We start from the raw sequence: 15,835 nt of genomic DNA, 5'->3' as shown, positions 1-15,835 counted from the left end.
TTGGAATTAGATTACGTGAAGGCCAAATAATGTTGGTGTGGAAAATTGGAATTGAATTGGGGGAAATTGTTTTAAACCAAACTTAGAGTTTAATTAATTAATCATGGGTTGGGAGATTGTTTTAGTATAAAACCAAACTTGAGTAGTGAAACAGATTGAGTGCTTGGTTTGAGTTGTAGGTAACCGCTTTGCATGAACACAAACGCTAAGGGTATGTTTGGGAAATATGTGGTTGGTTAAATAAGTACTTAATGTTTAGTAAGTTTTTTTTTTAAATCACGTGTACTTATTTAATGTATTTATTTTTGTTGCAGTTTGGTAAAGTATTTATATTTTCAAAAATGATAATTATAACCCTAACATAATATAGGCATATATTTGATATTTATGAATATTATAGTGACACACTTTACTGAAAAAAGAAAACAAAGCAAAATAATAAATGCCACCAGTTAGGGTCGATTGGGTGCTGAATCTGTAAAAATGAAAGCAAAACAGGGTGTTAGATTCAAAAAAAAAATCAAGGGAAGATAGAAAGGGATAGGAGAAATAATGAAAAATGGAGCCAATGGAGCCAAGGAAGATCGAAAGGCATTAGATATACTTGTTCATCGGTGGAATATTTTTTCTTGGATTTTTCATGGATACTCTGAATGCGAGGGCCCGAGATAAGCTGAAAAAACCCATTAAAACTGATTTGCGGTCATCTCATGCCTCGGGTTGCCGTGTCAATAGTCTGTCTATACGGTCTTAAGTCTTAACGCTCAAATGATTGAATTGAACCCGACTCCTGTAGTTGTAAGGCCAACCAAGGAGTTTGGCATCGAGAAATTACTGGTATGTAATGTACTCTGTAGTTGAACCCGACTCCTGTATTCAAAGTTATTATTAATATTTAAAATTTTAATATTTATATTTTTATTTAATGTTGATTTACAGAAAATAATCATTGTTAATTTAACATGAATAAATATTTTTTAATAAATTTAGTTTTATTAATAATTTATAGTAATTTTAATAATTATTATTTTTTTTATTATTTTTAAATGAAATTTTGATTAACTTTAAATAAATAAAAATAATTACAAAAACCAACATTTTTATTAATTTTATTAGTAATTGACAATTATATAGGAATGACAATGGGTGGATCTAGGGCAGGGCATCAACATTCCTGTCTCTGTCCTATCGTCAAAACACTCTACCCCATTCTTGCCCCGTCCCCAATGTTAAGCAGGTTTAAGGCAAGATAACCACTCCTCAATGTCGTGCGAGTTCAGGGGCAAGAGACCCCACTCCTCATCAAGGATGGAGAGTCCTCAAATTTCCCCCGCCCTGTCCCCAATATTGGGCGAATTCAAGTAAAGGTGTAAATCGAGTCATGCTGGGCTAAGCCTTGGGCCAGGCCAAGCCTTAAATCGAGCTAAGCTATGAGAGGTCCATTTAAAAAAATGAAAAAGATGTTTAAATTTTTATTTCATATGATTTTTGATGTACACAATTGTTTATATATACAATTAGACCTATTTATGGGCCAGGTAGCCTAACGGTCCAGCCTGGCCTGACCCGCTATTTTTCAAGCTTGGACAAAATTTTAGGCTCGTGGGATCAAGCTCGAGCTTTCTCAAATAAGCCCAGCCCGATACTATTACATATATAAAAAGGTACTTATGTTATAAATAATAAATCATATATATATATATGCTTCTTAAATTATTAATAAATATCAATTTACTATTAGGAAATATAAATTAGTTTATTAATTTATTAAATTATTACTAAATTAATATAATATTAGTTTATAAAAGTATACTGAAAATAAGACATTTTGTGTATAGATCAGGATTCGGGCTCAGGCTCATGCTCGAGCTTTGGGCTTTATATAAGGGTTGGGCTCGGGCTCAAGATCTAGGGTCGATGGTCAAGCTGGGCTCGGGCTCAGGCTTGCACATTTTCTATTGATAAAGAGGCCCGTGTTAATTAAAAAACTATGATTTTCTATAAATTATTATTATTTTTATTTAATTATAGTCTAGTATAAAAAATATAACATTTCTATATATAATAATGTAAAATTTGTTATTTAAATATTATATAATAATATTTACCATATATGCACATAACTTCCAAGTTGAACTTATTAGGGGTTGTTTAGCTTGGTCCCTATCGGCTAAAGCTATCATTTGACTCAAAAAGTTTGATACCCAATTAGACTTCGGATCTAATTATCCCTAATAATGTGTGGGCATGTCGCATATTTCAGGTAGACCTAACTCAAAAGAAAATAGTTACTTGATCCTGCAAATTTATAAGCCTAATCGGGTTAGGTTAAGTTATAAACGATTTGTTAATTTCTATTATTAATTATTAAAATATTGTTAGGTGTTAATATTTTATACTTATTAAATCACTATATCTATTTAAAATACTGTAATTTATGGAAATTATCATATTTTCAGAAATATTGCTAATTTCTTGGCTAAAGCTAATTAAATGTAATTTTCTACTATTTATAGCTTAAATTATAATTACTGTTAATTATAGTTTAAAAAAAATTGTTTTTAATTATATTACCATTGATAATGAAAATACATTATTTTTTAATTATTATTCAGTATTTTTGCAATAAAATACAAGTAATTTATTTTTTTAATTATTTTTAGTATTTTAAATAAATTTTAGATTTTTCAGAATTTTTGGATTTTTAATTAATTTTTGGTGTTTATTCATTATTATTCAACATTTTTTGCATATGAGTATTTTTCAATAATTTCCAGTATTTTCATCATTTATTTTTGCATATTATTCACTACAAAATTAATTTGCATTTGCTTTCAGTAAACATAATTAAATAACTAAATAAATACCATAGTTATTAAAAAATACAACTAATTTTCAATATTTTTCAATAATTTTTGGCTTAGGTAAATTTTTAATAATTTTTGGTATTTTTAATAATAAAATACTATTAATTGTATTTTAGTATTTTAATTATTTTAAGTAAATACCCTTATTAATATAAAATATTGTTAATTTTCAGTATCTTTTAATTATTTTTAGTATTTTCATTGTGTTTAGGATTTTTAGAATTTTTCCAATTTTAATTAATTCTTGGTATTTTAAAACTATCAATTAATATTTTTATTAGCGTTTATTAAGGTCTCAACTCATAAGTTATCTAATAATATTATTATAACTATCAATTAATATTTTTATATTTAAATTTCTTATTTTTATTAGCGTTTATTAAGTTGGATTTTTAAGTGGAATTGAAACACATTTTTAATATTTGCTATGTTTTGTTAATATTTATTTTTAGTGAAAGTTTAGTGGATTTTTAAATTAATAATTTTTTGATTGTTTAACCACAACCTATTTATATAATTTGATTTATATCATGGTTTTCAAAACTGGACCAGACCGAAAAAATTGGGAACCGGTCAGGTGATCGATTCCATTTTACCCCAGAACCGTTATTTCACCAAAAACCGTTGATTTGGTCAGCAAACCGCTGACCTAGGCGGTCAAACCGTTTGAACTATCCAACGATTTTGGCCAATTTTTATTTTTTATTTTTTGTCAAAATGATTGATTGATTGGACCTTTCGACCCAAGAACCAGACCTCTAACTGGTTTGTTGTACAATTCGGTTTTAAAAACCTTGATTCATATTATTATTACTCTCTCTCTCTAATGTAATAATGACATGCATTAAAATAAGAAGCCTTGAAAAATCCAAAGGTTTCTCTCTAATAGTGTATAGTTTTATTAATCTATATTATTGTTTTATATTTTAAAACAAAAGATATTAAAAAAAATACAAAAAATGGAGAAACGGTCTATACGCGCAATCAATTACTTCCAATTGCCCAACCCCAATTAATCGGAAATCTAGGCAAGTTATATTGTTGTTCCACTCATTGGTTGGCTTGTAAAGGACCGAAGAAAATTGAGGAGTGAGAAAAGGGACGTTAAAAAGGAAAGTAGAAACTCCTACTTTGTCTAAGCAAAAATCCTAACAGTAACAGGTGGATATCTAGAAACTCATCTCTATGGTTCTAATTCTAATGGAACTACCAACACCGACAACAATCTATTCATCTCCAATTGGGTACGCAGTAGGCTATCCTCAAGTCCTCATTACGATCTATTCATCCATCGTGGACAGGTGTGTCAGGTTACATTTGCAGGGAAATTTTCATCTTCGTCTCTCCAACTCCAACTCAGGTAAGTCGTTGTGGGGGTCTATTTATCTTCACATGCCTTGGCTGTTCTGTGATAGTTGTTCCGGTGACCAAAGGCAAAGCTCCCAATCCTCTTAAAGGCCTTGATAGTGTTGTGCTTCTAAAATCTACAATTGCAGCAGATATATACTGTATGTTACATTCAAATTCCACTTAGAAAAATAGAGAATAAAGATTTGAACTACTACTAACTAAAGAAAAGAGAGAATGCATAGCACAAAATTGGGTCTGCCTGCAACTGAAGAGACTTGGTTTCTCAAACAAAAGCAATGAACTGTTCACCTAAAAATGATATTAGAAGAAATAGATGAACTGTTTGAGATGGTTTCTCAAACATTAAAATAAAATGATATTTCACGGATAGGTAGAGGGAGAATGGGGCGGAGCCCTGTTTTGCCATCCAAAATGTGATTTTCGAACAGAGAGTTTACCTGAAACGAAGGTTTGTGTTATGGTACATGAACTGAGTTGTTACTACCACTTGAATAACCTGTTCATGTAAAGCATTAAAAGATCTTCGTCATTCAAGGATAGGTTGAAAGGGACAATGGGGCGGAGCCCCTGTTCTGGTATCCAAAAGAAAGACTTCAAACCTGAACACAGTCTTTGTGTATGTTTCTTGTACCTCCATATGATGGTGTTACTCCAAGATGTATAGTTCCTCATATACGTAACAGAGGAAAAGTGTTGTACCTTACCTGTCTTGAAGAATGATTGGAGCTTTGATAGTGAAATCAAAGCTTTGAGCTATTGAGCTAGAGCCTCTACCTTGGAGAATGGCTAACAAAACCAAATCTATTTGCAAAACCCAAATGAAATCAGGAAATGAAAAAAAAAAACAAACAAACAAACAAAATAAAGAATTGAAATTGGAAGAAGATTGGCACGTCCAAACGTCATGGAAGTTCAAATGTCTCTCGCCTTTCATTGGGTTTAATCACAATTACGTGGAATAAAAGAAGAAGAAAATTCAAAAAAACAGAAAATTAAGAAGGGGGTTTCCTGTAAGGAGCTATGCTGACATATTACATTCCAACGTATTACAAGTTTGAAGTTTCCTCAATATATAGCAGTAACTAGTGAAACTTTAAGCCGTGTTTGGCTTGAAAGAAATGTAGCTTACCTTTTCTTTCAAACCGTTAGAGTTTTACACCACATTTACCTCTAACGAGCAATTGTATTGCAATAAGGAACATCGGAATCAGAATCCGAATCAAAATAGTTTATTCTCATAATCTATTGGTTCAGACAAGAATGAGAATGACAATTAAAATAAGCAGAAATGAGATTTTATTCATAAGGGAGGGACATGGCCAAATGGGGGAATGCCATTCCAGCAGGAATGAAAATAGAATTCTGATTCCATCCAATCAAACAGTTGGAATCAGAATAGCCGATTCTGATTTTGATTCTGGACCACTATTCCTACGAACCAAATGGAGCCTAAGTTAATTTTACTTTTGTCTTCAGAGTCCAAAACAAGAGTTGACAGGAAACCAAAGAATGATGGAATTTTAGCCCTGTTTTCTATTACTTTGGTTGGAAATTGGAAAGTGGAATATAACTGAGAGGCTGCTCTTGATTTCTCAGGAAATCTTTGAAAAGGGGAAAGCCGAACAACTTTTTTCCTTTTTATTTCTTAATAAATTTCTCATAAACCAAATGCAGCTTATGGAAATTAGCCCTGAATTTTCACTTCCGCCCACAATTCAAATATCGCTTGATGCTTGGGATAAATTCTCCCCACCACACCAAAAAGAAAATAATAATGAGTAAAACGCATGCCCTCCAATTGTCAATTTTAAAGTACTATCAAGGCTTAAAATTTCGATACGGGGCGTATCGTATGGAATCTTTGAAAAATAGATATAGAATATATATGGAAATTAAATGTTTCATCTTTTTTTCATGTGTATCGGATCCGTATCGAGGTATATCGGTAGCATATCGACGAAAAAGATACGGCCAAAATCTAAAAATAAATGGCTTTAAAACTCCAAACTTCATTCGTAGAGTGCTAGATTTGCAAAAGTTTACAAAAAACAAGTGTGAATCGTTATTTTTTTAAGATTTTTCAAAATTTGAAAAAATAGGTAATTTTTTCAATTTTTTATAATATCTTGTGATTTCTTTTTTCTTGGATATATAAATTTATGTTGATCTACATTTCTTACATTCAAAATCACAATTTTTTTGTGTTATCAGTAGATTTATGGAAATGTAATTTTTCTTTGCCTATAAAGACTAAATATGTTTAAGATCTATAGATTTGTCTATAATATCCATAGAGAAATAAAATTAAAAATAATTAATAATTAATTATATTTTATCATTTGACCAAAACAACTGAATATGTTATAATTCTATGGATGATCTATCATATCCATAGACCAATTGAAATTTCTCCTTTAATAAATATTTTTTTATTTTTTATTTTTAGAATTAAAAATAATAATAAATTAATTATATTTTATTATTTGATCACAATGATTGAATATATTATAATTGTATGAATGATCTATCATATCCACAAAGCAATTGAAAATTCTTCTTTAATAACTATATTTTAAATATATTATATAATGTTTATTTATTTTTATAATTTTTGGAAATGAATAATAAATAATTATTAATTATATTTTCACATAGAAGTTGTGCCAATGCATGTTTTATGGTTGGAAAGGAGAGTTGGGTTTTTCTCATCCCATAAAACATTAAAACTTAAGAATTGTAATTTATAAATTACAGTTAAGCATAGGATTTTTAATGAAATTAAAGTAATTTAATGTATATACACCTCATTGAGGTCTTATATTTAGTGTTTTTGATGTATTTTTTGTGATTTATTAAAATATTTATAATGTTTCCAAGCGCATCTTTCCGTATCTTAGTTTTTCTCCGATACACATGTGTATCTAAGTCGTATCCCAATACGTCTCTTAAAATTGCTTTTCCGATAAACTTGGTGTTTCTGATACTTTGAACCTTGAGTATTACATCGTGAATACTTTTTTTATATATTTGAAAATGATTAAAGCACCTTCAAAATCAACAAGTTTGAGACATAATAAGTTACAAGTTCTTCCAACAAGATTGTATTAGATAAACAATATTATGGATAACAATATGTTAAAATTGCATAAGAATTTGTATCATCCTATATTTTATATTCTTATATAAAAGATATCTTTATATTTATTAGATGATGATGATATATTTGTATTTAGGGAAAATTCTCGATTAGTATCATGTACTTTGGGCCTAGTGCTACTTTGGTCCCCGAACTTTAAAACACGACAATTCAACCCCTGACCTTTCAAAACATCCCAATCTAGTATCTATTGCTAACCAGCTGTCAATTATGTGTATCACGTGATGACATCTACGAATTAAAATAATTAAAAATGTCAAATTATCCTTCGGAACATTGTTCATCATCTTCTTCCTCAAGAATTAAGATTGAACCAAAGGAATGGTGAACAACCCCAAACCCATTGGGAATCCATTAAATAAGACCAAGAATTCTGCAATCGCTTCTTTTCCTATGAAATAGAAGAAAAATGAAAAAGAAAAAAAATCCAAGAGCCCATTGGACTTATATCTAAATTTCTTGTGATGTGAATAGGATGGGTAGAATCATGGTCCTTTTGGCATGGAAGCAAGGATTGGTTGGAGGTAGAAGATGTGAAATCCTCAGTCACATTTAATCATAGAGAAGAAGCTCACCAACTGCATCACTAGATCGCCATTCCTCATAATAGGTCATTGTAATCTCATTCATAGTCATCTATAGTCGTAAATTGAAGAGGATAGAGGAGTCCTAGAGCATGTGTTCTTCTCCTCAGAGTTGCTATCCAATGACAAAATGCTTCTTGCATACATTTTGGCTGATAAATTGTATGAACCAAATAACGCAAGATATGGGGAAGAGACTACCGATGAAACCAGTAAAGTTCAAAGTACTCTAGAGATCAAACATTTGTGCAAATGATCAAGCAACAATGTGCAAGTGTCGGTTTATAAGAAAGAACACTTAAAAACTATTGAATCACTAGCTACATGCTAAAAGCTCATCAATTCTTCCACTATGTTGCTTTCGAACAACAATCTTATCAGTATTGAAAAAGATGTTTAAATTTTTATTTCATATGATTTTTGATGTATACAATTGTTTATATACAATTAGTAGCTCGACGGCTCAGTCTGGCCTGACCCGTTATTTTTCAAGCTTGGACATTTTTAGGCCCGTGGGCTCAAGCTCGAGCTTTCTCAAATAAGTCCAGCTCGATGGCTGGGGCGATCTCGAGCTCGGGCTTGCACATTTTCCATTGATAAAGAGGCCCGTGTTAATTATAAAACTATGATTTTTTACAAATTAAATTTTTATTTAATTCTAGTCTAGTATAAAAAAATATATAACATTTATATATATTAATATAAAATTTTTTATTTAAATATTATATAATAATATTTACCATATATGCATATAACTTCCAAGTTGAGCTTATTAGGGATTGTTTAACTTAGGCCCATTCCGCTAAAGCCATAATTGGACTCCAAAAATTTAATACCCAATTAGACTTTGAATATGATTATCCCTGATAATGTGTGGGTGTGATGCATACCTCAGGTAGACCTAACTCAAAAGAGAATAGTTTCTTGGGCTTGCAAGTTTATAGATCTAATCGGGTTAGGTAAAGTTATAAATGATTTATTACTTTTTATTATTAATTATTAAAATATTGTAATTATTAAATTACTGAATTTAATTAAGATATAGTAATTTCTGGAAATTATCATATTTTCAAAAACATTGCTAATTTCTTGGCTAAAACTAATTAAATGTAATTTTTGGTAATTAAATTTAATTTTCTACTATTTATAGCTTAAATTATAATTACTATTAATTATAGTTTAAAAATAATTATTGTTAATTATATTACTATTAATAATTAAAGTATATCATTTTTTCATTATTATTTAGTAATTTTTGCATATAAGTATTTTTTCAATAATTTTCAGTATTTTCAGCATTTATTTTTGCATATTAGTCACTACAAAATTAATTTGTATTTGCTTTTAGTAAAAATAAATTAAATTACTAAATTAATATCATAGTTAATAAAAATACAGCTAATTTTCAATTTTTTTTTTCAATAATTTGTGGCTTGGCTATTTTTTAATAATTTTTGGTATTTTTTAATAATAAAATACTATTAATTGTACTTTTTAATTATTTTCAATAAATACCCTTATTAATATAAAATATTGTTAATTTTCAGTATTTTTAATGAATTTATTATGCACAATAAAGGTCTTAACTCATAAAAATTATTAATTAAGTAAAAATGCATTACTACAAAGTTATCTAATAATAATATTAAAACTATCAATTAATATTTTTATATTTAAACTTCTTATTTTTAATTAATTTTTGGTATTTTTTCATTATTATTTAGTAATTTTTGTAATAAAATATTGTTAATAAAATGGGTTCTACATTTTAAAATTTCATTAATTTTTATCATTTTTAATGAGTTAATTATGAACAATAAAGGTCACAATTCATAAGTTATCTAATAATATTATTAAAACTATCAATTAATATTTTTATATTTAAATTTCTCATTTTTATTAGCATTTATTAAGTTTGATTTTTAAGTAGAAGTGAAACACATTTTTAGGATTTACTAAGTTTTGTTAATATTTATTTTTAGTGAAAGTTTAGTCGATTTTTAAATTAATAATTTTTTGATTGTTTAATCTCAACCTATTTATATTATTATTCTCTCTCTCTCTTAAGTGTAATAATAGCATATTTTAAAATAAGAGACCTTTAAAACCAAAGGTTCATCTCTAATAATGACAAATTTATTATTTTAATCAAAATAAGTAATGACTACTGTATTATATTTGTAAAATAAAAGAAAATAAAAATTGGATAAATAACTTCTTTCAAAAGAAAACATGCTGACATGATATATTATATGTAGTACACGTTATTTGAGAACCTTGTACTAAGTCGGATCAACTATTGTGAAAACCATTATGAAGTTGGCGGGCAGTCGTCGACTTCATACGTATAATAAAACATAGTTTAATTAAGTATCAATTGAAATTAATTACTTCAGTTGGCATGAACACTAGGTCCTGTCCGCACTCTTGATATTTTATATTTTAAAGGATTCGCCAATCTACCTTTGGATGGGTCCCAATCCCAAAGAGATATTAGGTATATGATAATTTGGGATAATCTAATGTATTTTAAGCCGTTTTATTTTATTTGATTTGGTCATTATTTTCTGCAGCTCTGATCTCTTTGGGGAAATTTTCTGCGCTGGTGCAAGTGATTAAATTGAGTTTCCTGTATTAATCTGTTGTGTTGTGACTGGTGATAACTCATAATTGGATCCCATCTACATCTAGTCAACTGGTGGGCCTTGGGACAACAGCCCAGGCCCCATCCACATCTCTAGGCTCTAGCTGGTGCAGAAGATTAACAGTTTAAATTGGTATCTTCGTATAGAGCTGAGACTCAAAGACTACTGCAAGTGACCGAAGGAATTAATGCAGAGCTAGCTACCAAATCATTCATGCAGGATGCAGCTCTCTTGAATTCTTCACTCTGCGGACGGAATACAAAGAGTTGCGCCCCGTTCATCAGAAAGCTCAGTCTCGTGCGGAAGAACCAGAACCTCTGTGCGTACTCAGTGTGCTTAATTGCAACGATCATGTTGCATGTAAAGCGTGGACGACCTCTATTTCTGGTTCTGCTCCTGTCTTTTGCTGCCTCTGAAGGTTCTAGCTTTACCTACAATGGCTTCCAAGGCGTTAACTTGAACCTGAGCGGCAGCGCGCAGATCACATCGGGTGGCGTCTTGAGGCTGACCAGCAGTACCAAACAAAACCTAGGCCATGCCTTCTACCCATTTTCACTCCACTTCAAGAACCCCGGACCGAAGCATGGGAATGTTGTCTCCTTTTCTACCGCTTTTGTATTTGCAATTGTTCCCCCGTACCCAGATATAAGTGGTCATGGAATGGCTTTCGTGATCGCACCTTCAAGAAATCTGTCGGTAGCTCAGTCAGGAGGCCAGTTTCTTGGCCTCTTCAACAACTCCAACAATGGTAATTCGAGCAACCACGTTGTAGCTATTGAGCTCGATACCGTCAAGAGCAATGACTTCTCTGATATCAACGACAACCATGTCGGTATTGATATTAACAGCTTGAATTCTTCTTTATCCGCGCCGGCCTATTTTCATACAGATCATAATGGAGGTCGTCAGAACCTAAGCCTTACAAGTGGAAATCCTATGCAACTCTGGATCGAATATTGTGGCGAGAAAAAGCAGATTGATGTGACATTAGCTCCGTTTAATGTAGATAAACCCGATATCCCGCTCCTATCCCTGAACTACGACCTTTCTCCGATCATGAAAGACCCCATGTACGTGGGCTTTTCCGCGTCAACAGGCTCTTCTTTTGCATCTCATTACGTGTTGGGATGGAGCTTTAATCTGAATGGACCAGCGAAAAACCTCACTCTCTCTCGACTTCCCAAGCTTCCTCGACCGAAAGAGAGATCGAAGTTTCTGACCATTGGGTTGCCGATTGTCATCGTAGTTTTTGTGTCGACCGTAGCCTTGGGAGTCCATTTTTTCGTGACAAGGAGGAGAAAGTTTGCAGAATTAGTTGAAGATTGGGAAATCGACTACGGGCCTCACAGATTTAAATATAAAGATCTGTACCTCGCCACCAAGGGGTTCGGGGACAAGGAACTTCTAGGTTGTGGCGGATTTGGCAGCGTCTATAAAGGTATACTAACCACCTCCAGAATAGAAATTGCAGTAAAGAGAATCTCCCACGACTCAAGACAGGGGATGAGAGAATTTGTGGCAGAGGTGGTTAGCATCGGTCGCATGCGGCACCGGAACTTGGTTCAGTTATTGGGCTATTGTCGACGTAAAGGAGAGCTCCTTCTGGTTTACGATTATATGCCCAATAGAAGTCTGGACAAGTTCATCTTCAACCAACCAACGTGCTTACTAAGCTGGAGTCAAAGATTTCGAATCATCAAGGGTGTAGCGTCTGGTCTGTTATACTTGCACGAAGAATGGGTGCAGGTGGTTGTTCACAGAGACGTCAAGTCCAGTAATGTATTATTAGATGGCGAGATGAATGGAAGATTGGGAGATTTTGGATTGGCAAAACTATACGATCATGGAAGCGATCCTCAAACTACCCACGTGGTGGGAACCGTGGGTTATATGGCACCGGAGCTGACTAGAACCAGCAAGGCTACACCGAGTACAGATGTGTTTGCCTTCGGAGCCTTCATGCTTGAAGTGGCTTGCGGGAGAAGGCCAATTGAGCCACGAGCGCAGGCTGCAGAGGATTTATTATTGGTGGATTGGGTGTTCTCGTGTTGGAGTAAAGGGACGATTCTTGATTCGGTGGATCCAAATTTGGGGGCTGAATATGTTGTTGAAGAGATGGAATTGGTATTGAAATTGGGCCTTATGTGCTCTCACTATAGTCCAGCAGTTAGGCCGAGCATGCGACAGGTGGTGCAGTTTTTGGGTGGAGATGCCCCTCTTCCGGACCCGTCGTCGTCGTCGTCGTTTGGTCGTCTAACATTTCGGCACGTCGGGGAAGCGTATGACGACTTTGTCATGTCGTATCCTTTTTCTCTGGATAAGACGTTCGCTGAAACACAAACATCAGCAGCAGACTCCGTCGTCTCCGCAGGTGGTTGATTTTACGTACAATATTATAGCTAAAATCAGCTATTCTTAATGGTGTTAGCGCTATGTTGTATTTAATTTGTTAGGAATTTTACTAGTTCAGTATGTTTGAGTGTGGTTACAGACTCAGTAGTGATCGTTGTAAACCAGAAAATAACTGAGACCAGTAATGGTCGAAATGCCGAATGGAAACTTTTGTTGTTAAGTGTTCTCAACGGTTTCGTGGCTATGTGGCTTGTCTCATGATCGAGCAGAGTAACAGCCTATCTCGGTTATGCTTCTCACTTCACCTGACATAAGCAAGTCAAAATTATTGTATTACTATTATATTATTTTCATTTTTTTTCTTTCTTTCTTTCTTTCTGTTTCTCTACTATCAATCATTTATCTTGTTCCTTGTATTTTATTGAAGGACGCTTTGGTCCAACACTTACGTAAACCATCCAATTAAATTGTGGCACGTTATCTTAATTAAAAAAAAAAGGGATTTGACGGCCGGCAAAGCTACCGGAGGGGTTGTCAGAGACGGGAGGCTATCATAGATCAACCAAACAAGTTCACTAATTGTCTTGCAAGGGTTAGTAGCATGATGCTTGCATGCATAGAAGAAAAAGATTTAACCTTCAAAATATAAAGAATTGGGTTGGGATTTTGACATTTAACGTCCGTTAGCAGTACTGCTAACGTTAAACTTGTATTACTTAAAAACTAATGATGTGCCACAATTTTATTGAATGTGGTCGACAGAAGGGTCCACCGAATAGAGATAACAGGATTGTGGACTCTCCCGTGGTTTTTCAAAGAAAGAAAATGACAAAATTTTATTAATTTAACTTCATCAGCTTTAGTGAAGTATTCTGATTGAATTAAACCACACATGCTACCAGCGTTCAAAATTTAACAGGATGGATTCATTTATTTAATAAAGTGATTACACCTTTACATTTTGTTTATGGTGAAATTCAACGACAGAGTCCGTGGTTTGAAGTTTTCAGTTCACTCAATTAAATTTTATAGGTGGATAAAAATGATTTATTAATCTGATTTGGATGGGCGAACGACTGTAGCTATGGCTTTCGATCGATCAGTCCACCAAACATTAGAAGAGAGAGAGAGAGATAGATTTTCGAAGAAAGGAAACGGATATATATGGCAAGTGGGAAGTGAAAATTGGTGTTGCATCACATGTATATGGGCTGTTTTCGTCAATGGCAATGGGTATTTGGAAAAACGATACAACAGCTTCCTTCTTTGAAACTTGCATCAATGGGAACGAGAATACAAATGGGAGAAAGGTGGCTAGTCTAAGGAGATGATGTGATTGACATTCATATACGAGAGAAAAGTTAATGTAAGAAGGTATCCACCCTATAAATTTTAGCATAATTTGTTTAATTGGAACGATGACGGGTGGGGGAACGAATCAAAATTATTTAAGCGGTTAGTGAAAGATAAAAAGGTGGGTTTAAAAATGTATTTTTTTTTGTATTTGTAATCTGAATTCAAATACTATTTGGAAAGTTTGTTTGTGTTGGAAAGTGTTTTTTTATTTTTCATAGGCTCCGAATTCATAAGTTTGTTTGTGTTGGATCAACCCTTTATCATCTGAAATTTACTATTTTACCCCTATAACATACTATTTGGAAATATTGAGTTAAATTTGCATTACCTCATAAAAATATTTTTCAACCTCAAAATAATATTGAAACAATACAAATAAAAATAATAAATTAATAATTAATAATTTACACATAAAATTTAATGAAATAATTAAAAATTACTATCTAATAAAAATAATTAATAAATAATAAATAACACAAGTAAAATTAATAAAAGTAATTAATGTTAAATAAAAATATTAAAATAATTAATAATTAGTAAACTAATTTATAATTAATAATAATTACAATTATAATTATAATTATAATTATTAATTATTATTATTATTTTAATATTATTACTCACCCAACTGTCGCTGCTGCAAGTTGCAACGACAGTGGCGATGGCGGAAAGATAAGGGAATCGAGAGAGAGAACCTCCGCTGCAAACCCCCATCTCTGGCCTCCCTATCTTTCTCTCTTCCTTCTTCTTTCCTCTGTATTCTTTTTTTTTTCTCTCTCTCTTCTTCATCTTCTCAGACTCACCAGAATACACTGTTCGACATTATGCACTCACCCCTTCCTAGCAACAACGGCGATGAATTAGCAGTAGGTCTCCGTCCGTTCTCTCTCTCTTTCCTCTTCTTCTTCCTCCCAACATTTTCCTCCTTCTCCTCATGTTTTTCATCACCGACACTGCAAGTGTTGTAGCAGCAGATTCGAACTCGACAGTGGCTACCCATCTTCTCCAGGCCATTTCTCTCTTCCTTTCTCGCCAACATCTCTCTCTAACTCTTTCTTCCTCATCTTCTCCTCCTCCTTCTTCCTTAACAGCCTGCCCATCCCTCTCTTCCACTCTCTCCCTCTTCTGTTTACCCATCAGATCTCTCTCTCCCTTCCACCTCTCTCTTCTCCCTGTTTTCGTTTGCCCATCAGATTCCGCTACAGTTGCAATGCCCCAAAGTAGGTCGCAGACCCCTTGTTCTATGTCTTCTCTGCCAGCTAGGTAGACTCGAACAACAACGACCATTTGTCGGTATTCGTTTCTCAGTTTTAAACCGGAATCCCATCGGAAAGCCGACATCAAACACGGGGCATCCTCTTCTTAGTTCAGGTGCCGAGACTCGCACAAGAATCTTCTCACCAGTGGTGGGAAGCAGGAAGATAGGGAGAGAGTAGCTGCTACAAGTTGCAATGGTAGTGGCGAGAAGACTGGGGAAGAGAGAGAGAGAGAGAGCAAGAGAGA

At 32.9% G+C, this 15,835-nt stretch overlaps 1 pseudogene; it reads left to right on the top strand.

Moving 5' to 3' along the window:
• Positions 1-10,806: 10,806 nt before the first annotated feature.
• LOC104597130 (L-type lectin-domain containing receptor kinase IV.1 pseudogene) lies at positions 10,807-13,289 on the top strand (annotated as a pseudogene).
• Positions 13,290-15,835: the final 2,546 nt, after the last annotated feature.

Source organism: Nelumbo nucifera, chromosome 2 (genome assembly GCF_055504915.1).
Source record: "Nelumbo nucifera cultivar China Antique chromosome 2, China Antique-T2T, whole genome shotgun sequence".
Taxonomy (NCBI): Eukaryota; Viridiplantae; Streptophyta; class Magnoliopsida; order Proteales; family Nelumbonaceae; genus Nelumbo; species Nelumbo nucifera.
The sequence above is the reverse complement of the archived record's forward strand: the minus strand, read 5'-3'. Positions and strand labels throughout refer to the sequence as shown.